The following is a 14,326-nucleotide window of genomic DNA, read 5'->3' as shown; positions in this document are numbered from 1 at the left end:
ATCATTAAGTGATTAAATTATTAGCAAGTGTTTAACAAGTGCTTAGCTAGTTAGTGTGGCGTTAAGTTATTGACTAAAATAATCTTGTATCTGCAACATACTCATGCATTGAAGTTGATCAGTTGGTTTTATCTGCCACATATAAAACCTTCTCCAGTCTCCCTGTTTTTCAGATATGTGCCTTCCACGCATTCAAAGAACTTCCTTGCCATGACAGAAGAATGTCAAGAAGACAAAGCCCTGGCTAACCTAATCTAGTATAATCTAATCTAATCTAATCTAATCTAATATTTTAAATTCACTCTGCTTCAATGTGGAGGGGAGACTGTTCCAGATGAGCTCTTTCAAGTTTGTTTTTTTTTTTTTTTAAAAAGAGATTTTATTAAGATATCACAGAATCATTAAAACTCCCCCAAATCAAATTCAAAGGTTTATTACAATTTTACATCCATGTCAGGACAGGAATCATGGCAGTGACATGTCAATCACAATGCCAATAGTTTATAAGCCTGTTTTGTGCAGAAAGGTATCACTTACAGGTGTCAAGTCCTGGAAGACACCTACATGGAGGACCGGCATCAGTACCAACACAATCTGCAATGGAGGAAGTATGGAATTTAGTGCATATCGTGGGTGAGCAATGATAGGAATTAAAGTATTCTGAATGAAAAATAGTGAATGACATGAACTAAACTGGAGCTCAGCATAGACAATTTTACATGCTACCTTGGCTACCAAGATTGTTTTCAGTATAAGTGCTAATGCATTTAGAGCTAGTCTCCTTTAACACTCCTCCCACTCTCTGTAATTGCATTCAGAACAACAATTATTAATGTTCACTGATAGTTACTTATCCATCTTTGAGAAGGAATATTTTGATGATAGAGATAACAGTAAAGAAAGAGAAAAACACAAATCCACCCACAATAGGTGTTTACTTTCCTTGTTTTAGAGACATTGATTATTTATAAGGAACAAGCTGTAGTCTCATCCTTTTTTAATAAATAGTCACAAGTAATATAAAACTTTGTATCTTTTAAACTACTTCAATGGAAAATTTTGAGGTTGTACTTTACTGCCTAAGTAGGAAGACTCAGTAGATACTGAAATTTCTGTCCTGAGCTCTAAGACACATAGCGCATTTTTCCAGAGTCGCTGCTCATTCTTAACTCCTTGGCATTTAGACAACCTAAAAAGGACTGTGAAAGAAAGGAAGAAGCAGTCTAAGAAAAAATTTTAACATTAGACACTTTAAATCAATTAAGTTGCTTCTGAACACAAAGAAGATGTCTTTTTTTTCTATGGCATTTGAGGTCATCAAGAATACCAAATGAGATGGGAGACTTCCTCCTGTCTTCTTGCTCTCTGATCTTCTTTGGTTTTTTTACCCTTTCCCTCTGAATTACCCTCCTTTCCACCAGCCAAAGTACCCTGTGTCCCTTACCACCTCTCTCCCAGTGAAATACTTGCTTGTTTCCTTCTCAGAAAAGCTCTATGTAGAATCTTTTGAAAATACTGGCCTTACCAGTAGAAGTCCTCTTCTAGTAAAAGGCCTTTAAAAGCCTTTGGTGGACTTTTCATTATCAAACATGGCTTAAGTTTCTTCCTTGTGTGTTACAGACAAAAGTGTTTTAAGCAAATATAAAGATGGCATTGAAGACAACAGTCAGAACGAAATTTGATTTAGAGTGGAGGCTGAAATAAAAAAGCTTTCACAGGGCAAAGTGATACTTGCGCCCCAGGATGCCATTGGCCTTCTTGGCCACGAGGGCACATTGCTGGCTCATGGTCAGTTTATTATCAACCAGGACACCCACTGGTGCATGGGGTTGTTCCTTCCCAGATGCAGGACTCTACACTTGTCCTTGTTGAACCTCACGAGGTTCCTCTCCACCCAACTGATGGGATAAAATTCTCCTGTCATAGGATCTGAACATACATAAGGAAAACCTGGAAGAGAAACCCATACTCACTTCACCAGCAATCTCACTTCTCAGTCTAAAATGCCTCAACACTCATTCTTTCTCTGACCATATTCATAGTAGCATGTCTATCAGAAGACATTTAAGGTTCAAATGCCTTTAAATATTCCATTAGTGGTAAGACTAACATATGCACTTTTGCAATTATGGTGCAGATCCTGCCTCTTAACCTACATTTTTAGAAGCACTGAAATATACTAGAACTTAAATAGTTTTGCAGTATAGCTAGTGAGAGACAAAGTCCCAGGACAGAAAGCCCAGCATGAATCCACATTCCTTACATGTCATGGAGCGATGCCCTACAGAAGCATCTTCTGTGGCAGTAAACTAAAAAAATCTGAGGAACGGGGTGTGAGGATCTGCAGTTGTAACGATCCATTGATGGTGGTGTGGACAAAGATAAAAAAATGATTTCCAGGAATAGATAAGAGGTTGTGTTTGCTCATGTTTCATAACTCACTTCCAGAGAATGGAGGAGGTTGCTATTTCTGGCAATCCTGACATAGCGATTCCTCCCAAATGACACTACTTAGGCTTCACTCAAGGAACAAGGAATTAGCACAAGGTCCTTGACTGATTAGCAAGCTATCACCTGTACATATAGTGTTTCCATCCCTCATGGTGATTCACTTCTCATTACAGATGCATAAGACAAAAGATTGTTAACCCAAAAGTGTGTAGTCTCATTTTGAACAAGTACAAAAATAATTCTTTTTCAAAGAGACAAAGGCATGTAGCTGGCCAAGAGATTTAGGTTGGGCAGTTATATTTACTTCTCATACACATGTTTAGACTTTACACTTCAGATAGGTATTTTTTCTACATAATACTAATTGCTATTAAAACTAGGGCTGTGTCAGGAGGAAGAAATGATTTGAAACTTATTGTGAATTTAGGTACAGGAGGTGCACAAAAATGTTTTAGTAAAAGACTAGGTATATTCAAAATATCAATCTAAGAATTACTATATTCCTCTGTAGTATAATTGTGTCCTCATTCCTGGATTTAGACATATTCATTTCCAAATGTCATTAAATCAGAGGAGAGGAATTTTACTTTCATTATAAATACAAAGGTACATTTATTCTTCCAAGTTATTCACATCACATATTTCACAGAAATCTCAGCAACTAAGATGATTTCCTCTCCAACTACAGAAATTCCCTTTTTGATATTTTGCTAAGAACATAAGAAAGAAACTATGGCAAAAGCCAGCCATGCAAAGGGCAAAATTATAGAGTTAGTGAAAAGACCTTTCATGCATAATCATAGAAATTAATGTAATTTCCAGCTTCTTTCTTCATAACAAAAGATTAAAGCCTGGGAATTTTCTGTGATGCTTTTGTAATTCCTGTTATGAGTTGGGAAGAATCAGCTCCCTCTGCATTAGGTTATTACAAGATTCTAATTCAAAGAATTCCTTCCATGTTTTTTTGGGGTTTTTTTTTCAGAACAAAGTGAAGAAAGAAATGCAAAGAGTAATTGAGAAAGTCCACTATTAGAACAGAAAAATTCATTCTTCCATTATCAGATCAGATCAATGGCAGTTACAAGTAAGATCAGACTTATCATTCATTACATGCTGCCACTCACATAACATACCCCAAGCCCAGTTTTGGCTTATTCATATGAACATTGGTACATACTATGTCTTTAATTCAACTAGGATTTCCCAGACAGTAATTGTTTCCTTTTCTCTTTGTCTCTTACACCTCATCCCTACATGGTTTGTACAAGGGAGAACAAGGCAATGGAAAAGCATTGCTCCCAAGAGCTCAGCCTTTGCCAAAAGGCTATTCTTACTAAGGCCATGCTTACGTCTCTAGAGTTATATGCGTTATTTGTAATAATGAATTGCTTCTGCAAGGTATTGAGAATGCTAACTCATCCATTTACATCTGTTTCACCGCTCAAAAATACACTATTTACAAAATGGAACGCAGAGCAGAAGGAACAGATAAAGGATCTGTGGGGAAGTTACTCAACATATGTGTGGTTCCCATATTGTGAGCAATGAGACCTCAGCAGGTGTTTCACGCTGTCTTCAGAGATTGCGCTCAGAGGCTTTAAATGTGCAGTTGGGCGGTGAGTATACATAACAGCTTAAGTAGTGAGAATTTGAGAGCTGAGGGCCCTCTGGATATTATGTGCATCACTGGAGGAAAGCAATGGATTTACACTTCACAGGAATGGCTGTCGGCTGCTTCTCAAGAAACTTGATGAAGTTATCTATAATATTACTTGCAGAAAGGAAGATACAGAAATACGTGAATTGTTTGACCTTCATTGAATGTAATCCCCACCAAAAAAACTTGAAAAACAGCTGTTCATACCCAGAAAAGTAATCGACTTAAGAAATATCACGTATACAATATCTTCCCATTTGTTATTTCATTAGTGGTGTACTGATGATATAGTGTAAATAGAAACGATACTACAAGGATTTAATATTTTATCTTAAAAATAATATAAAATATTGCTGCTGGCAATGACATGATCTTTCAAAAGGATATAGCTGGAAAGTGTCATCTTAGTCTTGTATCTGTACATGAAAAGAATCCAAGGGAGATAAAATCCCAGTGTTATTAGCTACTAAGAGAGCCCTCTTGCTGAACTGCTGGGCAGCTACAGTGCTACAGGTATTTGCACGGTAGACACATTACTCAATAAATGTGAAAAATGCGCATTTGGAACAGAATAAAAATATGAGAGAAATGTGCTGACAAAGGGTGGTGCTTTAGCACATGCTACTTTATAGATATATAAGCTTGCCTAAAACTATCCTAGAAAGATCCAACTTCATAGCTGCAGTATATTTAAAAAATGTGTTGGGATCACATAAACCAGTTGTCTAAGTGTTGTGACATCATCTTGATGCCATTTCACTGTCTGTCTGCTTGGAAGTAATGCGATAACTAAGGAACGGATAGCACAACAGTCCTCCAGCAGCTTAAATGCCTCTGCAATTTTGTGCAGATCAAATAAACTGCCAGCTGGTCACACCGGTTAATACTGTACCTCCCAGTTATAAACGGAGTGTTTTCTCTATTCATCTTCCCAATTTGACATATTTATTGATAAATCACTGAGTGATTTCTTGCCTGAGCAAGAAAAAAGAAGAGAAATAAAGGGAAGACAAGGGTTATGAAGCCTCTATTGTGTGACCATGAGAACAGCCTTGGCAAGGGATGTATGGAGGCCTTGCTGCAGGGAAAATGAGAACTGAGTATGGTTAAAGGATAGCAGAGATTGATGTAAATTCCTGGGGCAAGTAGAAAATAGAAAGGGAACTGAATAGGAAGGGGCAGCAGTGAAGAAAAATATGGGAAAATATTTGTTAATTATTTGCATTGATAGAAGAAAGGTGGGTTACAAGGTGTCTCTAAAACAGAAAGGAGAAAAGGAAGGCAGCTTACAATGTCTGAGTGGAGATGCAAAAAAAGGCCAATAGCAAGGTCAAATACATCCAGTAAAAGCAGTAATGCATTGGTACAATCCTCCAGTATATGCAGAGTTTGCAACCTTGAAATCTTGTACGTCTATGATGAAAAAGACAGAGGCAAGCTAAAGAGATTGTGTTACTTTAAATGAAATTAATGTAGCTATGTAGTCAGATCCTATGAAAAGGTTTGATCCAGTAGAGTATCCATTATTGTCCTGCAGTGAAATTTAATTTGTATAACTTACTGGCAAAATTTTAATGACCTGAACAGTGGCAGAAAATACAACCTCTGCAAGTTCAAGGGTGAAACCACGGGCGTATCTCCAGAGGAACCCAGCAGGCTGAAGAAATGGGCTGACTGGGGCCTCCTGCAGTTCAACGAAGGCAGTACAAAGTCCTGCACCTAGGGAGGAACTACCTCCCTGCGCTGGGATGTGCTGGGGGATGACTGGCCATGAGATAGCTTTGCACAAAAGGTCACGGAGATCTTGGTGAACAACAAATGGAACATGAGTCAGTGGTGTGCCCTTGCTGTGATATACACTGAGCTGCATTAACAAGAGCATAGCCAGCAGGTTGACGGGAATGATAATTAGCTTGCCTTCAGCACTCTTACAGGTGGTTCTGGAGTCCAATTTTGAGCCTGCTAGAATAAGAAAGACATTGAAGGAGCATTGCAAATGCAGTGGAGGGCCGGCAAGGCAGTGGCTGAAGCATGTGACGGGCAAGGAGAAGCTGAGAGTGCTAGATTTGTTCAGTTAGTAGAGCAGGCTAAGAAATGCCTGCTTCAGCCCTGGTTCACCTCAGTGCCAGCTGGAGAACGATTGCACCATTTTACATAATAGTTTTGGAATGATTGTTGTGTGCCTGGTACAAGTGGTGATGTGACATACCTTCTATTTTAATTAGGCATTTGTGGAAAATAATACAACAAAAAGGAAACTGCAGAAAGCACTGTATTGTTTTGCAGCTGATTACATATTGCATGCCTGGCAGTGTGCAAAAGACATTCACACAGTGCTTTTCATTGAGCATGCCATAGTTGGTGTGGCATGTCACAGACAAGTCAGTTTGCCATATGCCTTCCACTTCAATGAAATTTGTGTCAGGGTGTGGAAAACATGGTAGGCATGAATGGAAACCTCTAAACAGCCAGATCCTTGTCTGCCAAAATAAAAACAACAACATACCTAGTTAAATTATGTTGCTGTTGTGTCATAATCCCACCTCCCTCCCCTCTGCCCACCCCGTTTCTACTGTCAAAGAGTAGAATCTGATACTTGTAGACTAAGAGTAGATAATTCTAGAAAATATCTTTCTGCCAGGATTTATTCTATTTTTATTACTACTTGCTTACAAAATCCCTGAGCTGCTATGGCACACCCTCCCACTGTGCTCCACCACTGAAGGCCATATGAACAAAAATCTATATTGAAACAAGAAAAAGACCACAAATTTTGTTAGTATCATTAACTTTGTCCCATTATTAGGTAAATGTTTAAAAAAACCCACTACAAGTAAATCCATCTAGGTGAATGTTAAGAGCATGTTGGCACTCTCAGCTGGAATGCAGGGTGAAACACTTGCCATACTTCAGCATGTGTTGCCATCTACACCCTTTGCAATGCAGTGCCGCTACAACATATAATTGTGAGCTCATTTGGAATCTGAATGCCATCCAGCTGTTTCTGTCAACTGCATTGTTTTGCCTGCTGCCTTTCAATTCCTTTCAAAGCCCTGGAAAATAATTTCTTCTGCATCCATGCATACACCCCCACACCCCCCGCATCCCACACGATGTTGAATTGTCAGAGCAAACAGGTTGAACAACCAAAATATGCTCAAGAAGTATATAACTAGAAGGGCAGAAGACTGCATTAGGTTCAGGATAACAGCGTGTATCACTACAGTAGTGACAATGGTAGTGCAAGGTAAACTAGAAACATGCATTTCTGTAGTAAGATCTCATCTATAGAATTCTACGTGGTGCTCATGAGATGAGCCAACTAATCTGCTGCCTAGTGCAGGGAGCTCATAAAGTATTCCAACAAAATTGGCAACTAATACAATTTAAACTATTTTATACTATTAAACATTAACCATTAAAAGTTCAACTTGATTGGAATATAAACCAACAGAAAGCAAACTTGGTGTAAGTCAGACCATATCCCTGGGAAAATGGCCACAATTACTGTGCAGCAAGAAGCTGTTTTTATAAAGAACTGCCACTTTAGATTCTCTACATAGAGCTTTGCTCCCCATCAGCTCTAAGAGAAGGACACACCCGTATAAACTGCAAATATTATGATTTTTGGGTGTTAGGGCTGTGAGAAATACACTTAGGAACTCTAGCTGGAAATGTTCAAAATATTTTATGGGACTTCTTACAGTGGCATTTAAATAGTCTGGTGATGGACACCAGTATAGGAACATCACTATTTTCCCTCTTAATTAATCTTATACTACATTCTTTTTAACCTAAGTCCTAGCACAATTACTACTTTAAAGGCAGAAGGCATGTTCCATATTCTCTATTTAGATTACACTGACTCCATGCCTTTTTTCAAGAGTGGAAGTTATAGCAAAGTGCTCTAAGACATTAGGCATGGAAAGTATTATTTCTAAACTTGCATCCCCTACCTTTCCCATCAGAGACAATGAAATCAGTGTTTCATTTATAGGTCTTACACACTATTGGGCAACAAATCAACTTTCATCTGTTTATTCAAGGGTCAGTAGCATTTGTTTAGCTATAAATTTAGGTACGCTGCAGACACTGATACCATCCGTTGTTCGGTGATGTCTGACTACAAAAATTTTTCCTTGATTGTACTCTTCTCTAACAGATTTATTACATGGACAACGCACAACACTGTGGGAGCTCCTAAATTAGGTCTTAATGGCTGGCAGCCTGTAGTGTTAAGAAAAAAAAAAAAAAGAACCCCTGTTCTCTGAAAGAGCAAACTTTAATGGAAATGTCTTTGTCTTTTAATTCAGTAGAAAAATTATCATAACTGTGAAGGAGGCTTGAGACATCATAAGAGCTATGTAGATTGAAAGAACTAGTCAAAAATGCCATTACTAGTATGCAGGGATACATGTCCTGCAGTGCTGGTCTCATGAGCAACCAGTTTGGTGCATATTAGTGGGAGATTTTTATCTGTAGCACCTTTTAGCTTGTGATAGGATCCTCTGAGATTTTACAAATGGAATTATCTGGATTAATTTCAGTATATAGAAGCAAAAGCACTTAAATACATACATTTTGCATTAATAAACATGCAGGCAAAACATAACAGCTTTTTAGAAAAAAATGGACACAAGCCCATTGCCATCAACATTTATTTAAACACAGGACCTTATAGCTCAATAATAACTTGCTTCAATACTTCTTTAGTTAGTTCTGCTGGACTAGAGGAACATGCACTGTGTAGCAGCTCGTGTCTGTTTGCTGCAAGTGGTGACAGAAACGTGAATGTTGAGGAACTGGCTCCACCATGTGGGTTATCAACAATGAACAAGTCCAGCAAGAAGAGGCATCCTTCACTTCAGTTTCAGTAGGGATGTTTGCAGTGCCTGTTAGATGAAGGTAGTGGGAATGTTAGGGGGAAAAAAAGAGGGGAAAATACTGGGAGGAATTGGAAGGATTTGAAATCTTAATCCAGTAAAACTTTATTATTGCCATGATTCAGATCTGAGAGGACTGGCCCATGGTCTTGCCGGTGTAACTCCAGGAAGGAGTTTTGAATTTTCCATCAGTTTTCTGACAGGTCTTCTGCAAGATATTAGTAACAGTAAAATTGCTACTCAGTTTCACAAAGGCACATTTTTTTCAAACATGTATTTTGTCTTCAGCTTACTGATCACATGACAGACCTGCAACAGCATGAGTTAATGTAAACCTCTGGCTTGCCAAATTAGTGACACAATCAGGGAGACTTAACTTGAAGAATTCCCATGCAGATTACATTCTGTGTAGACACTCCTGCATGTGCTAAGTCCAGGTATGGTTCAGTAGGGCAACCACTTCTTCTGCATACCTGATGGCATCATCACCTGCAATCTTCCTGTTGGATTTTCTCCTAAAAAGGTAGGATGTCATCTCCAGGGGGATTTTATTAAATAGGATTTTTAACAGAATTGTGGCAATTCATTATGCCACTTTTTTCAGTTTTCTGAAACAATTCCTTCAACTGGATGGCGCTTGCTATACTATCCTACTTAATTTTCACTCTCGTATAGGTATTGCTATCAGTCCTTCTTCATTTGCACCCATGTTCTTCACAATCATCCTTACTGAAAGTGAGCTATTCATTCAGTCTATGGACTTAGATTATCTTTGACTCATCCTGATTGCGTAAAATCATAGAATGGTAGGGCTGTGTTTGTTTCGTTTCTGTCTTCCTTTTTGTGGTTGATTTTCCTTTTACTATGTTTTTTTTTTTCACAGGTAAAAAATGACATGACTGGTGTCAAAGTTCACTTCACTTATATGATCTCTGGCATCAAAGATCCTTGGTTAATGATTTGCCTTTTCATTTCTTATTCACTTACTCCCAACAGCCTTTTTGGTCTTTATTCATCAGTTAAGTGCAGCATTTGTTTTCTGTTGTTTGAAATGTAAGTTCCAGAGATTTTGTAAGATTTTGCTTTAAAGAACAGTGTTTTCCTCATTAAGTGCACAGATTCTCTCAGTTACTGTATATTTATACTAATACTGAATAAGTGTATTTTTGCAATTCAAGCTTTGAAGGTGCAGTTTTATCTGTTCTTCTTGTATTTTAAATGGAAGCAACTTGCAGTAATCAATGCAAGATTCATTTCAAGGTCAAGCACATTTGTTCACTGAAATCCAAGCTATAATTGCAGCGCACATAAACTCTTGCTGGATTGATGATTAACTGATAAAGAATTCTGGCATTCATTATGTACAGGATTGAGTTTTATACATTCTTGCAAGTATTTTGCTGTCCAGTCCAAATATATAAATGGGATATATAATATCAATATTCTGTTGATGTTTATTTTCCCAGTAATATCACAAAGTCTCTATCTGTACTCAAATCTGTTTCTGTGTTGTAATGAACACAGAGCTTTATAGCTTTTCTGTCCCTTGCTTGCAAATAACCCCAAACCCCAAACCCCATTTCATCTTTTTGCACATTTTTGCAAATCGACGTGTACAGCATCAATAAACTAAAAATGCTTTAACAAATATATACTTAAAGGAAAGGTGAGTCCTACTTGATCTATAATTCATCATTATCTGTACATTAGCTGTACTTTTTTTTTTGGGAAAATGTTATAATATGTTCTATTACATTTTTTATTTTGGAAATAACATAATTCCTGAATACTTGCTTTGCCCTGCAATACTGACAAAGATAAATGCCAAAATTGATTGAGATGAAAGGCAGATAGATGAGGTGGAACATATACTCTATAAACAAGTTCTTTCTGAGGCATAGGACAAAATGGCTCAGAAAGAGATGGTGCTTTATTTTGTTGAACTCACTGAAAATATGAACCTTCTTTATCAGTGATTACTCATTAGATAAACACTGTAAGCAGATCTAGGAGAGTCTTTCTCTGAGACACAGTAAAATAATATATATTATTTTCATTTTGTAGCATAAATGCATAACCATAGGTGGTTGTATACTGAGGGTCATACCAGGGATTCAAAGTTCAATTATGAATTAACACCTGACTGGAACATGCCCACAGCTGGTGGGAAACTTATTTCAGTGAATAAAAAAGCTTTGAAACTGCAGGAATAAGCCTTTAATTTTCTAGTAACTGCTCTCATTAGGTATAGAAAGATGGGAAAGTTTTAGTGTCCATCAAAGCCTAATAGATGGTAATTCATTTCAATTGTTTGGCTGTCCTGCTGAAAGTAATATATACATTATATACACTAAAGTAGTCAAGGTCAGTGGGGTTCCACAGGGGTTGGTTCTGCAGCCAGTCTTACTCAATGACCTGGATGAGGGGACAGAGTGTACCCTCAGCAAGTTCGCTGTTGGCACCAATCTGGGAGGACTGTCTGATTCCCCAGAAGGATGTGCTGCCATTCAGCAGGATCTCAACTGGCTTGAGAGTTGGGCAGAGAGGAACTTCATGAGGTTCAACAAGGACGAGTGCAGAGTCCTGCCAGCCCTATGCACCAGTACAGGCTTGGGGTTGACCTGCTGGAGAGCAGCTCTGCAGTGAGAGACCTGGGAGTGCTGGTTGATAATAAACTAACCATGAGCCAGCAATGTGCTCTCGTGGCCAAGAAGGCCAATGGCATCCTTGGATGCATCAAGAATAGTGTGTCCAGCAGGTTGAGGGAGGTTCTTCTCCCCCTCTACTCTGCCCTGGTGAGGCCTTATCTGGAGCCCTGTGTCTAGATCTGGGCTCCTCAGCTCAAGAGGGACAGAGCCCAGCTGTGGTCATTTGAACCTGGCTAGATGCCAGGTGCCCACCACACCACTTTATCACCCACCTCCTCAGTAAGCCAGGGAAGGGGAGAAAATGGGAGTCTCATGGGTTGAGTTAAAAGCAGTTTAATAAAGAAGCAGCAAAGTTGCACGCACGGGAAGCGAAGCAAAAGCAAATAAAGCAGCGATGTCTGGCCACCTCCCGAGAAGCAGGGCTTCGGTACACATAACAGTTGCTTTTGGAAAGCCAAAAATGAATCTGTCCCCATCCCTTGTTGCTCCTCTCCCCCAGTTTATATTACTGAGCTGACATCATATGGTATGGAATATCTCCTTGGTCAGCCTGGGTCAGCTGTTCTGGCCGTGGTCCCTCCTAAGACTGTGCTCACTCACAGCTATTGGTGAAGGTGGGGGAAGGAATGCTGGAGGGACAGCCCTGATGCTGTGCAAGCAGTAGTCATATTATTGATACCAACAGTAAGCACAGCACTGCAAGAGCTGCTGTGGAAAATCACTACCATCCCAGACCCACTACACAAGTGCAGGGCCACCAAGATGATCAGGGGACTAGAGCATTTTCCTTATGAGGAAAGGCTGCACGAACTGGGGCATTTCAGCCTGGAGGAGACTGAGGGGGCAACTCATTAATACTTACAAGTATTTAATAGGTGTATGTCAGGAGGATGAGGCAATACTTCTTTCTGTAGCATCCAGTGATAGGATAGGGGTAATGGACAAAAGCTGGAACACGAAAAGTTCCACTTAAAGAAAAACTCCTTTACTGTGAGAGTGAGGGAGCCATGGCTCAGGCTGCCCAGGGAGGATGGGGAGCCTCCTTCCAAGGTGGTTTTCAAAATCCGCCTGGATGTATTCCTGTGTGACCTGATCTAGGTGGATCTGCTTGAGCAGGAGAGTTGGACTAGATGATCTCTAAAGGTCCCTTCCAACCCCTACCATTCTGTGATTTAGTGCATGACACTGATTAGGGTAACTTTTAATTTTTTTTTCATTCATCAGTACCCAGAGGCTTTTTTCTCTCTTTTACAATTCAGATGAGTCAGCAGGATTAGAGCCCAGGTAACACATTCTTAGTTTGTTACCAAGGCAGACAATGCTAAGCCACACTAGTGGAAGAAACAATGGTAATGGAACAAAAACTATGCATGCTTTAATTCCTCAATAGAAAAACAAAAATGCAAAGCAGATTTGCAGTGATTTTTATGCTTTTGTGTAGTAACAGTTCAAAGACAGAATGGAATCAGAGCAAACATGAACATATAATACAAATTTTGGACTGCATTTTCCTTTGTGCCAACATGGAAAGCATGTGTTTGCTGCTGGAACCAAAACTACTATGTCAGTAATTGATAAATTTCTGCCTAATCTGCCTTTTAAAAGCAGCAGAATAAATATGCAAATAAAGCAAACAGCACTCCAAATCTGATTTTGTGGGCAAATAAGATACTATTTCATTTGTACTTAAAAAGAGTAAATTAATTGGGCAATTTCAGAATGATATAACACTTCAGCTAACTGATCTACGTGCTTCTTGCAAGAAACCAAAACTTATATCCAAGTTACTGATATGCAAGATCAGACATGAATGTATGATTTTGGGGAAGATGTACAAGAAGATTTGTGTCTAATCACAAAATAAGCACTTTTTTTCCACCTTGAAACAGAAAACAAGTGATATCATTCTGATGTCTTGTGTTTTTGAGGATCTGTTTGGTTGGATATACTGAAACCAGGATAAGATACTAAACTAAACTCTAAGAGCTAAAAGGCAGTTACTAGAGTGTCTGTTCCCCACTGTAATACAATTATATGTATCAAAGAATAGAGTAGCAAGCATTTCTAGTTAAGTTCTTGTTACTTCAATCATTACTCAGCATTAGAAATAAAAACAGAAATCAATTTTTAGCGTAAGTCAATTTATTGGTTCTCTGAGGACACAAAAGCTGTTATTTCAAGTGCAGGCAACTAGTCTTGTTTTATTGCCCCAACAAGAAGAGATTAAAACATCACAGTCAATGACTTTTAAGTAGAAAGAAAAACTCTTGTCTCAGTTCTATCTGTGTTGAAATTTTCTCAACACCAACATGAACTTCATATACGGATATGAGAAGAAATTAGACATATAAGACATAGTACAGTAGGAAAAACTGTTGCTCATGAGCTTTCCATGGAAACATTTTTATGTGTTGAGAAGATGTACAGATTCAGGAGTTTAAAGAAGGTCTAAGAGACTCTTGAAATCAACACCATTGCAAGTGCTGCACGCATAATATCAAAAGCTGATCTGATGAGATTAAGCTAATGGCAAAACATTTTGTAAACAGGATTCAATCAGTACTTTAGTTCCTGCTGATATGAACTAGGTTTTTAAAATGAAACTTTTATACTAAGCAAAATAGACTTCTAATAAATAAGAACATAAATTCTCAATGGGACTTCAGCAATTCTTTGAACATATCTAA

The sequence above is a fragment of the Colius striatus genome, chromosome 4 (assembly GCF_028858725.1).
Source record: "Colius striatus isolate bColStr4 chromosome 4, bColStr4.1.hap1, whole genome shotgun sequence".
In the NCBI taxonomy this organism is placed as follows: domain Eukaryota; kingdom Metazoa; phylum Chordata; class Aves; order Coliiformes; family Coliidae; genus Colius; species Colius striatus.
Note: the sequence above shows the minus strand (reverse complement) of the source record.